Source organism: Melospiza georgiana, chromosome 24 (genome assembly GCF_028018845.1).
Source record: "Melospiza georgiana isolate bMelGeo1 chromosome 24, bMelGeo1.pri, whole genome shotgun sequence".
Classification (NCBI taxonomy): domain Eukaryota; kingdom Metazoa; phylum Chordata; class Aves; order Passeriformes; family Passerellidae; genus Melospiza; species Melospiza georgiana.
This window is the reverse complement of record NC_080453.1, coordinates 4742896-4756539: the sequence shown is the minus strand read 5'-3', so window position 1 is coordinate 4756539 and position 13644 is coordinate 4742896. Positions and strand designations below refer to the sequence as shown.

The 13644-nt window shown below is 49.7% G+C and overlaps 1 protein-coding gene across 5 annotated transcripts in view; it reads right to left on the bottom strand.

The window, feature by feature from the left end:
* Positions 1 to 13194, bottom strand: part of SCMH1 (Scm polycomb group protein homolog 1) — a 64541-nt gene extending 51347 nt beyond the window's left edge. For 4 of the 5 annotated variants that reach the window (XM_058040235.1, XM_058040238.1, XM_058040237.1 and 1 more), the window contains exon 1: positions 13089 to 13194. The gene's annotated coding sequence lies outside the window, so the exon portion shown is untranslated. The remainder of the gene's footprint in view (positions 1 to 13088) is intronic. The other variant, XM_058040236.1, reaches the window with a different exon arrangement.
* Positions 13195 to 13644: the final 450 nt, after the last annotated feature.

Below are 13644 nucleotides of genomic sequence, written 5' to 3'. Positions count from 1 at the left end.
CTTTGAAGAGCCAATTTACTGACCCCTTTCCTGGGCAGAAGCCAAAGACCAGCTCCCAGCACTGAGCTCCAGCCTTCTTGGAGCCAGACGTGCACACAAGGAGTCCTAACCAAAATGCCAAATGAATGCTTATGTGGAACCTGGAGCAAACTCTCAGGAGTGATCAGCTTCCAAGTCTGAAAAGGTGAGTCAGAATTTATCTTAAACAATGATTTGAGTTCCTTCCACCTCCCTGTTCCCATCCTCCTGAGCAAGACTGGAGTTTTATTTCTCCTAGTCTGTGCAAAGTCACATTTTTGGCAGCTCCAAACAAAGGCTGATGAACATACAGCACCTCTGGAAGCATATCCCCTCATGAGATCAGGAGAGCCCTTACATTCACACCAGCGACTATTTCTAAGCAACACTGTACAATGAATGCTGTATTTCCATCTGCAGCACTGATCCCCTTGTGTGATCTGAAATACCTGATGGCTGTAAACCATTACTCCTCTTTCTACCAGAAGGATTTTTTGTTATTTCCAACCTCTCTCATTCTCTGGAATTAATTTTATCCTTCTATCATGTAAGAAGTGGACTGATGAACTCCAGACTTCATGACAGGCTCCTCACAAACACATTCTTGTGTTAACACACTGAGGTGTCTCGAAGATGTGATCACAAGGAAAACACTTCCTCAGCCCCTGAGCCAAGTCTCATGGGATTACATATTTTAAAAGACAAAAACACGTGAAAAACTTGGATAGACCATGTTTCTACAATGAAAATATTGATTTTATGACTTCCTTTTGAACACCTTCAGGTTGGTGGGGAGAGGAAATAGGTCAGCCCCCCAGGAAATGGCAGCTGGACCACCAGACACTGCTGAGTCAGACTCAAGAGATCACTCTCAGGGTGAGTACAAAAACCAGGGAGAGGAACCACTACTGTGAGCAAAGCTACAACAGCTACCACTGCTCATAGCTGTGGAGGAAATTAAATAAAACCTTGCAAGATTTCAATAAAAATTTCCTTCCTATGCAAAAATAAACCCAAAAAACCAACCCACACACACACAAAAAAAAAAAACCCAAACCAAAAAACAAAACTAAAATAAACCAAACAAAACTAGCATGGGCCTAGGATCAAACCAAAAACATTCTGACATGTATCACTGTGAGCAGACCTAGCTCTCCACAAAGACTGAAGAGGCTGCAATCAAGACAACATATTTGGCACACTCCAGGAACAGGATACCAGGCTGAGAGAAATGGAGAGATGAAAGGGCTTCAAATAAAAGACAAATAAGATAATCTGACTTGAGTCTGCTAAAGGAAGCCCCTTAACAGGATGAATTTTCTCAGCACAGACATGTTTACTGATGAGCTGGGAGTTACAGCTCTGTGGCTGCCATTTCTGTAGTGAGGGGGGTGAGCACTCCAGCCCTGCTTGGAAAAATCCTCCTTGGAAAGATGGGGATCTGTAGGAGAGATGGGGGTAGGATGGTCGGGATGGACAGAGAGCAGAGATCTCTGCAGCCAGGGCTGGGAACTTGTGGGTTATTGCAAAGGGCCTGGGTGCAGGGCCCTGCTGGGAGCTGCCAGCCACAGCTCAGAGCAGGCCCCAAAGAGGGAGAGAGAGATAAAGAGAGTGGGAAAGAGAGAATGAGAGAGTAAAAGAGAGGATCACAGGGTGAGGTTCCCGTTACAATACAATAAATCTTCTTCTGGTCTTGGAATTCGGGGTTTATTGCAAAGGGCCTGGGTGCAGGGCCCTGCTGAGAGCTGCCAGCCACAGCTCAGAGCAGGCCTGAGAGAAGAGAGGGGGAGAGAGGGTGAGAGGGTGAGAGAGGTAAAGAGAGCAAAAGGGTAAGAGCACGAGGTTCCTGTTACAATATCATAAATCTTCTTCTGTGTTATAATATTCTAATTCTGAGAATTAGAATATTCTCATTCTCACTTAACCAATCTAGTACAAGATCCAAATCCTACAGCATTTCCATACAGCCTAGAAGAATCATTACATTCCCACACTGGGTTACATTTTAAACCCTAAAAACTCCTCTTTGGGCCCTTCTGCCAAGCTGGCAGGGTCTGCTCTGAGCCTTGGGCCTGTCTGCAAGCAGAGGGGATTGTTTGATCCAAAGGGGATCACCTTCAGCTGGCCCTGCCATTGTTTTCCAGTTGTTCAGTAACTGAGGGATCTCAAAGCTTGCTTTCATTTCAATCTCACTTAGAGTTTCCATATTCTCAAAATCTTTTGCCAGACAATCATATTAATAAGGCTTTCCTGTTTCATCTTCCCCACAGGGCTCGACTGCTCTGAGAAGTCCACACACTGCTGAAAAATCAGAGCTGCTTTTAAGAGGGGTATTGGTTTCCCACCCACTCCAATAGAAAGAAACCAGTGCAAAACCTAATGCAGGGAACAGGGAGTCACGGAGTGGTTTGGGTCAGAAGGGAGCTCAAAGATCTTCCTGTTCCAACCCCATGGACATGGGCAGGGATTCACAGCACTCACAGCATCCTGTGCTGCTCCTCCCCAGACAGGACCATGTCCAAGCTTGGAGCCAAGGCCTGGGCTGCCTCCCCCACTGGACAGGCCCACCTGGAACTCGTGCTGATGTGGCACAGACCTTATCTAATCACACAAATCCCCTGTGGTAACAGCTGGGGGTGAGGAAGCTTCACTGTGCTTCAGAATTATTTCAGCAAATCCTTCATGGCTGGTCCTACTGCTGAAGTCACTTTGAGGTTCTCCCTCTGAGCTGAGCAATGCCCATGTCCCACATCCCAGTGTGAAAGATGCCACCAACACTCTCCATGACTCTTCTGGAGTTTTGGGAAAAGCTGCAGATCTCTGTTTCTGGGTGTTAAGAAGAGATATTTCTGACTGTACCTCCACAGAGCTCTCCCAAATGCACTGTAACAAAACTCAACACAGAGATCTGCTTTTTGGGCAGGTAAAGTGCCTGTTACACATAGAAAAGCAAAGCACTGCTGGACTTCAGGGCCGTATGGGAAGAACATACCAAAACAAGGAACTGAATCTGCGTGCCCAAGGCTGCTCTTTCTAACACTGAACCATCTGTGTCACAGCTATATTGTGTCAGCAGGACCCCCATAGATAGCTAAAAGTTAAAGTCTCCTGACTTTAGAAGAGGAATGGCCTGGGTTATAGACTGGCACAGCAGTGTACCCAAACCACTGAGGACAACTTGAAGTAGAGAAGATTTATCACACATGGGGCTCTGGCATATTCTGCCCATCTCCTGACACCCAGGTGACTGGGAACCAGCCCACAGGCCGGGTTTGCAGTACCTGAGTTTCCTTTCATGGCAATCCCAGAACATGGAGAGGTGCAGGACATGGTGCACCCCACACTCCTGTGCTGGGTCATGCCCCCCTTGCCTGGGGACAACCTGGAGGGTGAACCTGGTGCTGCAGGGCACCCTGAGGGTGCACCAGCCTGTGCAGGCATAGTGGGAAGCCTAAACTGATGCAGGCAGTATAGGAAGTTTTGCAGCACTGTGGCAATTTCAGCCTGCACTGAGCCACATGCCAAAGCTAAGAGCTATTACTGAAAGCAGATGGCTTTTCCAGGAGACCTTGAAATGGGATTCTGCCCAGGGCACTTACAAAGTCACCCCTCACAAAAGCACACAATAGGATGCTTCAAAGTCTTTAAATAAGAATTTAAACAGGAGTACATTAAAAACCAGTGCATGGTTTCCATATCACCCCCAGACAGGCCAATACAGCCCCCCTTGCATAGTCAGCTGTGGCTGCTTTCCCAGACAGCAGTTACAGGGGTGATGGATGTGGCCCCAGAAAGGGCTACAGGGTGTAAACTCTTCACAGGTCTCTATTTGACAACCAGTAGATGTATGTATAACATGTTTAATCAACCTTTTATCCTTACTTCTCTACTGGACTCTATTAAAAAATAAGTCCTCTTATTATCTTATTATTATCTTCCATCTCTTTATGGGATGGAAGATATAGGAGGACAATGTATTCCTATGGAAGGAGAAAGAGGAGGCAATCCAGAAGGAAAGGACTGATTTCCAGTTGTGTCTCTATTGGAAATGTCAAGACAGACTGTGCAGTGATGCTGCAAGCAGGATGTGAGAATTCCTCAAAGAAATTTTTAACTATTTCTAGTCATGTAAGTTTGATAAAGTTTCAGCAGAACATCCTCAGGAGACCATAAGCAGGGAAAGGCAGCTTGAGGGGGAATAAAAAAGCAAAGGGATGGTAATTAGGGGACACAACAGAAATGTAAATGAGGAAAACTCTGCAAAGAGAGGGGAAGGAGATGACCCAATCCTTTAAAGTACCCTGTATCCCACAAGCACGAAGGAGGAGGGTGATCCTCAGGGAGAGACACACGGGGCAAGGGTTTCCACTGAAATGGCAGGGAGGGAAATGAGAGCTCAGGGAGAACAAACCAGCCCTGAAGAGAAGGTGAGGGACAAAATCACCACTCTCTAATGAGCTAAACACTGAGACATGGGGGATGATGATGGTTACATACACCTACAATTACATTTTCCTTCTCCTTTCCTCCTATAACCAACCCCAACAATTAAATGGAATGCTTAGCAATATCCCTTGGGAAAATACAGGGATGAAAACTCATCCTCAAGCCTCACATGGCATCAAAGCAATTGCTGAGGATGTTACTGGAGTGCCTGAAGTGCTCTCTTTCCTCATCCAGCACAAAGGAATGACCTTCCATGGAGTTAAGCATTTCTTACCTTCCTGAGGTCCAGCACCAACACAAACACGTCCTTAATGACAAAGGGGAGGAGGGAGTGGGGCACAACTCCAGTCACACTCAAGGCTGAATCCTCCACAGATCCACATACAAATCCCTGTCCCTGACTCAACATCCAACCTGCCCAAACCTTCCAAATGCAACTCCCTCCACCCTCCTGAACCTGCTCTCTCAGAGAAAACCCCTTTAATGTGTGTGTGTATATATATATATAAATTTACCCTTAGACAAAACTCAGGGTCTCCCTGGCAGGAAGCACAGCCAGACTCCCCTCCAACCCTTCCAGCAGCTGATTCTTCTTATGCAAACAAAGGACAGATGAGAAATAGTTCCTACTGATCTGCCCCATCTGCTAAAGAAATGAAAAAGATAAAATCTCCAAACCCTCAGGGTATGGAGCAGAGCCACAAAACCTGGATTTACCCTTGTTGGAGCGGAAGGGGAGTCAGTCTCTGCTGCTTGGAGCACTGAGACAGAGATAATCCAGCCCTGAGAGAGGGAAAGGAGGATGTCTGGGGAGGGAAGGATGTGAAAGCATCATTCCTCCCAGTGCCTGGTCTGCTCCAGCCCAGCCAAGGCAAAGGGCTGCCCAGGAGAAGAGCTCCTCAAACTCACTGTACCCCGAGGGAATGGTGTGCCAGGGCAGGAAACAAACATCTTTATTTTATTTTCTCACTCATGTAGAGAGATATTAATTCATCTATTCTTAGGAAAAAGAAAGGAAATTGTTACAGTGCAACATGTCAAGAGAAACCAGCAGAGCCAGGAGGATGGGTATTAATTACTGCTTGCTATTTTTAATCTGTGTATAACTCTGGTCTCATATGTGATTTAAGAAGATAAAATCCCAGTATTCAAAACTATGTATCTACTCAAATTGAAATATCCTCTACTGGGTACAAAGTCTGGATACAGAAAAAGTATAACATGCCCATCAAAATTACACTCAATTTTAATAACAAAAGAAAGAACAATCTAGATGTAGACAGAAATGTTAGCTCAGGAGAATTACTCCCAGAGAGGAAAAATCACTAGCCAGCTCCTGCAGGAAACCCTGAACAGACTGCTGTTAATTTTGTAATGAAAAAGTTGTTAGGCTGCTTTACATTCCTGAAGGGCCAAGAGTTTGGACAACTAAAAAATATCCTGTGAGGCCCTTTTTTAAAAAACCCAAATCATGACCACAAGCAACCAAAAGTCCATCCTGCAGCTCTGCAAGTATGTTCAGTGTCTGCCAAGGAGCTAATGAAAACAAGGCACTCTTACAGACTCTATCTGCTCGGCATTCAAGTACCTGCTGGACATTTTGTACAGCTTATAAAGCCATAAAATATCACAGGGCATTTACAGATTTTCCAGCTGACAACAATATGAAATAAGTGAGCAGCCCCAGAACACACTGAGCGCTCTGGTCAGGCACAGGATAATGCTGAACAGATACCACCACACACACACACACATATATATATATATATAGCTGGAGACTCTGCCAGCAGTGTGCAAGATGTGACCAAAGCTCATGGTGATGGAAAAGGAGCCAAGATTCAAACCCCCCCCCCCAATAAAAGGCTTCTTTATTCATAATATTCTCCACCATCATTCTCAAGTCAAAGACTTCCAAGATTTCAGCAATCTGAGCCAGTCTGGTGAGGTCTTTTTCATTTTCATCCAGTTGGCCTGTGTATAAAAACTGCAAAACAGTTTTAAAAGGTGCAGCCTGCATAGAGGAATCCATTTTTACCACAGTTACAGGACACATCCTCTTTGAGACAGGATTCACTTGCATTTCCTTGTGCACACTAACAAACCCCTTACCCCAGCAGGACAGAGATCTTGCTGCAGAGTTTGTTTCACCACATTCAGATTCAAGCACGTTTAAAGACTCACTACTTTCTGGTGGGGGAATTTTAACATCAAGAGATTTCAGGGATGCCTCGTCACTGTCACTGTTTGTCTCAAGATGACTTGCCAGAACATCCTTACTTGTATTTTCTTTATTACACTGTGTTTCATCCAAGTATGGACTTTCCTCATATTCCATTAAGAAAAGGTCATAAAACTTTGAAGAGGAGGTAGCTACCCCTCCAATAATGCTGGAACAACAGTGGCACTGCCCAGATTCACAGTGCAGGGCTCGGAAATGCCCAAGGGAAACAAAGCCCTCCTGCCCTCTCCAGGCACAGCAATTCACCATCAAGCGAGCCGCTGCCTCCTGCTACCTCCTGCCATGCTGGAGGAGATGTGGCACCGTAAAAACCTCCAGTGTGGGGCTGTGGCAATGACAAATGACCTCAGGAGCCAAGTGACAAGCCAGGTCAGCCAGTTTACCCCACTTGTGGTAAGAGTTAAGGGCTCCAGGTGAGCAGCAAGGTAATGGAAGTGACACCTGCTGCTCACCACTGGCCAATATCCTCTGGAAAATGTCAACTGTACATAACAAGCACTACAGCATTTTTCTTCTCTTGGTAGCTTGCCAGAAGAGAATGTGAAATATCAAAATGATTGGGTTAAAGTACAGCAATACCAGCCTGAAATCAAGCAAAGCTCCTTAATCTCAGAATAGTCAGGCACTGGAGTAAATTGCTGAGGAAAGTAGGAATCACCATCACTGGAAATCTTAGAATACCCTAGAGAAACCTCCAGGAAACATTAGGTATGGGTGATCCTTCAAGGTCACTTCTACAAACACTGAAACCACAAGACTTTCTGCATAGGTACCTCCCTGATCACACAGCCACTGCACAATTTTAATGGACTGCAGCATCTAAGATTTGCTGTAAAAAGACCAAAAAAAAAAAAAAAAAGCAACCACAGTGAGCGTACAGAGAGCAGCAGTCTCTGGGATGTGTGAACAGCCACTCGATTTATTTTTAGAAAGCAGAATTGGTACAACTTCCTCCTCAGTCCACATCACACTCCATCAGCTCTTCTGCTTGCTCTCTACTCCTTCACTTAACTAACGAGTATAGAGCAGAAATTTCTCCTACCTTATGTGCTGCAGCTGGGCAGGAAAGGCACAAACGGGGAGCGAGGGGCCCTGCAGCAGTGAGTGAGCACTGCTGGGAGATGCCAGCACTCTGCAGAGCTCCCCCAGTGCATTCAGCCTGAGCTCAGGTAGCCACCCTCACCTTGAGCCATCACCTCTGCAGTCCAGCTGCTATCAGGACATTCAACTGCACTGTGGGGACCTTTTGTGCCACCCAGAGCCAGAGCCAAGCCTGGGTTCCTGCCCCAAAGTCCCTCCCCACTGAGAGTACTGACTGTCTATGAAGAAGACAATCCACTAGTGATTGTCTATGAAGAAGACAACTCCAGAAGTTAATAAATTCCTTCTAACTATCATAGGAGTGGCTGGAAGTGAAATGCAAGTCCAGCATAACTCAGCAGAAATTCTGGCTTTTACTAGCTGTAGACAGGTCAGAATTCAGTGATTATATGTGGGTTGCTTTTGAAAACTCTCTGAATATTTAAGATGGATATATACACATGTAAGGTTGTCAATAACAATGAGCCATCCTAAAGCTGCTGCTCATCCGTGTCCCCCACGGTGTGTGCAGCCCCTGGCTTGGCTTGGCTTGGCTTGGCCACAGCTGCAGGGACACAGGGAGGGCAGGCAGGCCCTGGCAGCAGCCCAGGGAGGCTCCCGCAGCCAGGAGGGAGCGAGGGGGAGCAGGGAGCACAGGCTGCCCTCCCGCTCACCGCACACACAGCTGGACACGCGTCCCACCGCTGAGGGCTCAGCACGGGGGAGGAGGCAGGGGCTGCTCCGAAGGGTGAGGGAGGGAGGCCAGGAGCAGGGACACCCTGTACAGGGGAGGGCAGAGCAGATGGAAGCTGGGCAGGCACTGGCAGCAGGTGTTCCAGCATGAGGGGACTGCAAGCAGCAGCCGACCTCACACGGTGCAGCACAGATGGGCTTCACCCTGTGCAGCCTCTGCCAACACTGAACTCAAACACTCTAAGTGTCCCCCAGCTCTTCCCAGGCACAAAAGCCATTTTTCCTGGCAGGATCTTTTCCTGTGGTCAAACATCAGCAGCACCCTGAGCAATCAGAAGGATGCACCCACTTCCCTCCACCCCCAAGCAAACCGCAGCAGATGTCACCCCAGAAATGGGTGAACCAAACTTGTTCCCTTGCCACAATATCGAGGAGAAAGGACCTGGAAGGGCCAGGAGAGAGGAAGAATTTCAGGAAATTCAATGGGTTTGCAAATTTCCACTGCCATCTACTCCTACAGTTTCCGTTGTTGAAAACAAACCCCAGCCACAGGGAGGTTTCTGGGCTGCTCCCACTGTGGCAGTCTGGAAAATGTACAAGCTAACTGGAGCTGGCTAACTCTGAGCACATTGGCTGGGAGGAGGCACCTCCAGCAGGAGTTTCTTTTCTGACTGGTGATAACACCATTCAATTTATAAAACAAACAGAAAAAAAAACTTCTGAGCAAGAAATGGAGAGCGGCAGCAGCACAAACTTGTGCCAGGGAAAAACAGCCCTGCCTGAATTCCCACGTCAGCTCCCTTGTGCTGGCAATGACCACACTGACTGTGCTCTGCTTCCTCATCTCCAGTGACATATTACCAACCAGCCTGTGGAGCTGCAGGGGCCACGTCCCTCTGCTGATCAAGGCAGCTCGGAGGAAGCCAAGTGCTTTAGATTCATTCCCCAGACATCACCTGTCCATCTGGCCTGTTGGACGAGGCTGCCACGCAAACAGCAGAGGCAGCAAAACAGACATTCATCTTTTCCTTCAGCTCTCAGCCAAATTCTTGATTTTTTGCTCAGGATGAGTCTGCATAAAAGTGTGAGATTCAGCCCAGTGAGAGCAGAGGCACACACAAACTCTGCTTAAATCCCTGCTAGAGAGGCAGAAACATTTGGTAGTGAAGACTGCAAACTGTGTATCACTGTGTCTAAATCTACTAGAGGTGGTGTGTGTAAGAAACCTGGGTAAAAGAGGTAAATATTACTCTGTTTTTAAAGGGAATTGAATGAAAATAGAGATCTCTGGGAATTAAGTGCTTTCAGCACCAGCCAGGCTGCAGTGATGTCCCTGTACTGATCTCTCCTTCTGCTCACAACTGAAACCACCTCTGAAATGTCCTGCTAAGGGAGATTGCCACCCAGGACGAGCACAGCGTTGCAAAGAGGAGGAGGTGCTGATCTCCAGGGCTCAGGTGTCCCCACCACTCTGACACCACTGTTCAGGCCACTGGATTTGCTCACTCCAAGCCCAGTGAGACCTGGTGATACACAGGGAAGATCTCTTTGCTTCCTGCTGCTCTCAGACTTGCACTATCTGGTTAAACATAGTGCAAATGTTTCATAACAGCTTCCACTGGTGGATATTTAAGCTGGGTAAGAAAGGGATTTTTTACAACTGTATTAAAGCCAGAAAAAGCATTTCCTTTAGGATTAGGCTGTGCTATCTTGTAAATGAAGTGGGATGAAGCATTTATGTCCCAGCTTGGAGTGCAGGTGCTACACCCGGACGTAGTGCTGGGGTGAAGGAGGGGTCAGAGCTACAGTTCTGCTACACTGAGAGTTCACTTGTGGAGATAATTTTTACCTTGGCATGTCTCTGAATTATATATATGCAGGAGATTAACCACCTGACAAGAGAAGCTGGCAGCCAGAGTTGCTGCTCTGTCCTCAATGCATCTTCCCTCACTTCTCAGGGATCCCTCCTTGTCAGGAAACTTCTCAAGCACAAATGGATGCATAAAGGACTCAAAATCTTTTTGTCTCATTGCAAAAACTGAATTGCAGTAGCAGGCAAGGAAAAGGAGAAAAGGCAGGGTGGAAGATGCAAACATTACAGCTCAAACAAGAGCCCCAAACACACCAAGGTTTAACTCAGCACAGCTCTGAGCTCACGTTGATAGCACGCTACTCCAGATTTGCAAACAGGAGCTCACCGAGCACACCAAGCCCTGTCACAAACACACAGTGCAAACATGTGATGTGCATTCCTTGTCATGTAACATGCTGAGATGTACCCAAAACGGGGTCATTTGGGCCCAGCTTATTACAACTGCTCTGCAGAGTTCTGCTCTGACTGACCACGGTACTTTGGGTGAAGTGTGAATGAGAGCAGAACCCAAATCAGAGACAGAGGTCAGCAAGGCTGACATGCCCATGTGAGAAGAAGTGAGAAACTGATCTTGCTCAGCTCAGGGAGAGGGTAAAGAAATCTTCAAATGCTTCTAACTGAGATGCAGACGTAGGAAGTGGAGTGATGTGCTCTTCGTGAGCTCTGTACATCAGAAAAAGAACAGGTTTAAAGTGCAAGACAAAGATTTAGATTAAAACCCTGAAAAATCTCTGTAATGATGGGGAGGCCTAAGTGTTGGCATGCACCACCTGTACAGGATATGGAATTGCCAGCATGAAGAGCTTAAAAGAAGAATCATTACTCAGGAAGGGTTTAGAAGCCTACCTGACCTTACCCAGGGTTGGGAAACAACCAGGACATCTCTGGAGGTACCTGATGTCTGAGTCTACCAAACAGTTTCAGACATTCCTTTAAATTAGACATAGGGCAGGGACACAACTCCCACAGCACTCCTGTCTAGACTGAAGCACAGCTACTTGATGAATAAGATCATCATTTAATACCTTAACAGAATCTTTTATTTACAGGCACCATATTGTCCTGCAAAATTCATCAGGTTTCCACAGAAGTGCCCCAAGAAAAGCAGATAATCAAGATGCAGAATTGTTGAATGCTAAGATGTAAATACCAAATCAGGAGCACCAAGACTCAGCATATCTCCTACAAACAGAACACACTCAAACTTTTAATTAAATAAATACCTTAAATAGCACAGAAATACCTGCATTTCCCTGGTGCCCATTGTAAAGGACTCCCTGATTTCCATCTGCATTTTCATACCATCTACTGGGCACATCCTGAACTACCCACCAGCACATGCAGGGCTGCATACCACGGCAGCTTGTCCCAAGCTGAGACCCCCATGAGCCGAGTTTTGTTCCCCATATTAACACCAAGCCACATACCAGTGCCTGAAATAAAGCACAAGGAATGACACCACCATCCCACGCTCCCAATATTCCCAGCAAACACATATGGACAGCACAGCCTGGCCAGCAGAAGCTGAGAGTAAGAGAGGAAGGCGACAGGAGGAGGCCCAGCCCGCAGCGAACCGAGGTGGGAGAACATTTTCCCCCAATATTACTGGCTGCGAACTGCAGCGACCACATGGCTGTTCCCAGCCACTCAGTGCACGCTGTTTACTATAAACAACAACAGTAAACACAAACTCAGCCAAAAAATCCAAGCCGGAGACCCCAGAGCTGGGTCTGCACATCCCGACGCTCCCCATGGAAATAGTTTCATGTTCAGCTGCTGAACCTAAACCACCCGAGGCCCAAGGGAGCCAAGCTGCTCAGCGCATCCCAAACTCAGGCTGCCTGCTCGGATTTGCCAGCTCTACCTTCAGTCATCCACACTCCAAAGTGCTGCCACAGTTTTACACGGGAGCTTCAAAGAGCTGGCGGATTAAACCTGCGCGGCAGGAGCCAGCCGTCACCGGGGTTATTTTTAAACATCTCGCTGTGCACGAAACGCTCAAATCTTGTCTCGCTCCCAGCTCTACCCCAGCTGGGCTCGGGGCGGCTGCGAAGGAGGCGCAGCTTTCCCCCAGGCACGGTGGTATAATGGGATTTCTCCCTGGGGTCAGCAATGCCACCTCCAGCAGCAGGATCTGCTCGGAGCACCGGGCACTAGCTCCACACACACACTGGGGTGATAGCACGGTGTCACCGAGCCCCGAAGGGCTCACGGGGGACGAAGGGCACAAACCCCCGCGGGCACAGCTCGCAGACAGGGCCACCTCCTGCACCTCGGTCCCGCTTTCCCTTCCCTGCCGGGAGCGTCCGGCCGGTACCGAAACACGCCGGGGAAGGGGCAGCTCCGGCCGGCCCCAGAACCGCTCCGAGGCCTCGGGGCGAGGCGGTACCGCGGCTGCCCGAGGCCCTGCCCGGGGACACCCGGCACAACAACAAAGCCCTGGAAGAGGCTTCCCCGGGAGGCACAGCCCGGCCGGGCAGCCGCGGGGCCGGGGAGCCCCGAGGCGCTGCCCGGCCGCCGGGAGGGCCGGTCCCGGACGGGCACCAGCAGGTGCGGCCGGTGACAGCCGCCCCTGGCCCGGGCACCGCGCGGAAGCGGCGGCCGGGCCGCGCTGACAGGAGGGATGAGATCCGGGCCGGGCTGCGGGCCCGATTCCCGCCCGAGCCCCGCCGCGCTTCCCCGGCCGGGCCGGACCGGACCGAGCCCGGCCGAGCCGCCCGCCGCGGGCCGCCCGCTCACCTGCGCGGCCGCCGAGCGCTGGCGCTGCTCAGTCCCTCGCCGCCGCCGCCGCCGCCGCCATGTTCGCGCTGCGCAGGGAGGCGGGGAGGGAACGGGAGGGAACGGGAAGGAGCGAAGGGGGAGCGGCGGGGGATCGGGGAGGAGGGACCGGCGGCCCGACCCGACCCGGCCCGGCCCGGCCCGGCCCCGCGCCGCCTCCGCCGCCGGGACGGCTCCGGCCAGCGCCGGCGCTTCGGCAGCTGATCGGCCGAGGCTCGGAGAGGCTCGGCTGGGTCCGTGCGGCTCCACTCGGTTCAGCTCGGTTGGGTTCAGCTGCGTTCGGCTCGGCTCGGTTTGGCTCGGCACGGCTCGGCTCGGCTCGGGCAAGGCTCGGCTCAGCTCAGCTCGGCTCGGTTCGGCTCGGCTCGGGCAAGGCTCGGCTCCGCTCGGTCTCGGCTGGGTTCGGCCCGTCCTGGCTCGACTCGGCTCAGCTCGGCCCGTTTCGGCTCGGCTCCGCTCGGCCCGGCCCTCACAAACCCCTCCACTGTAGCTGAGCCCCGCGGGCCGCCCCGGCCAT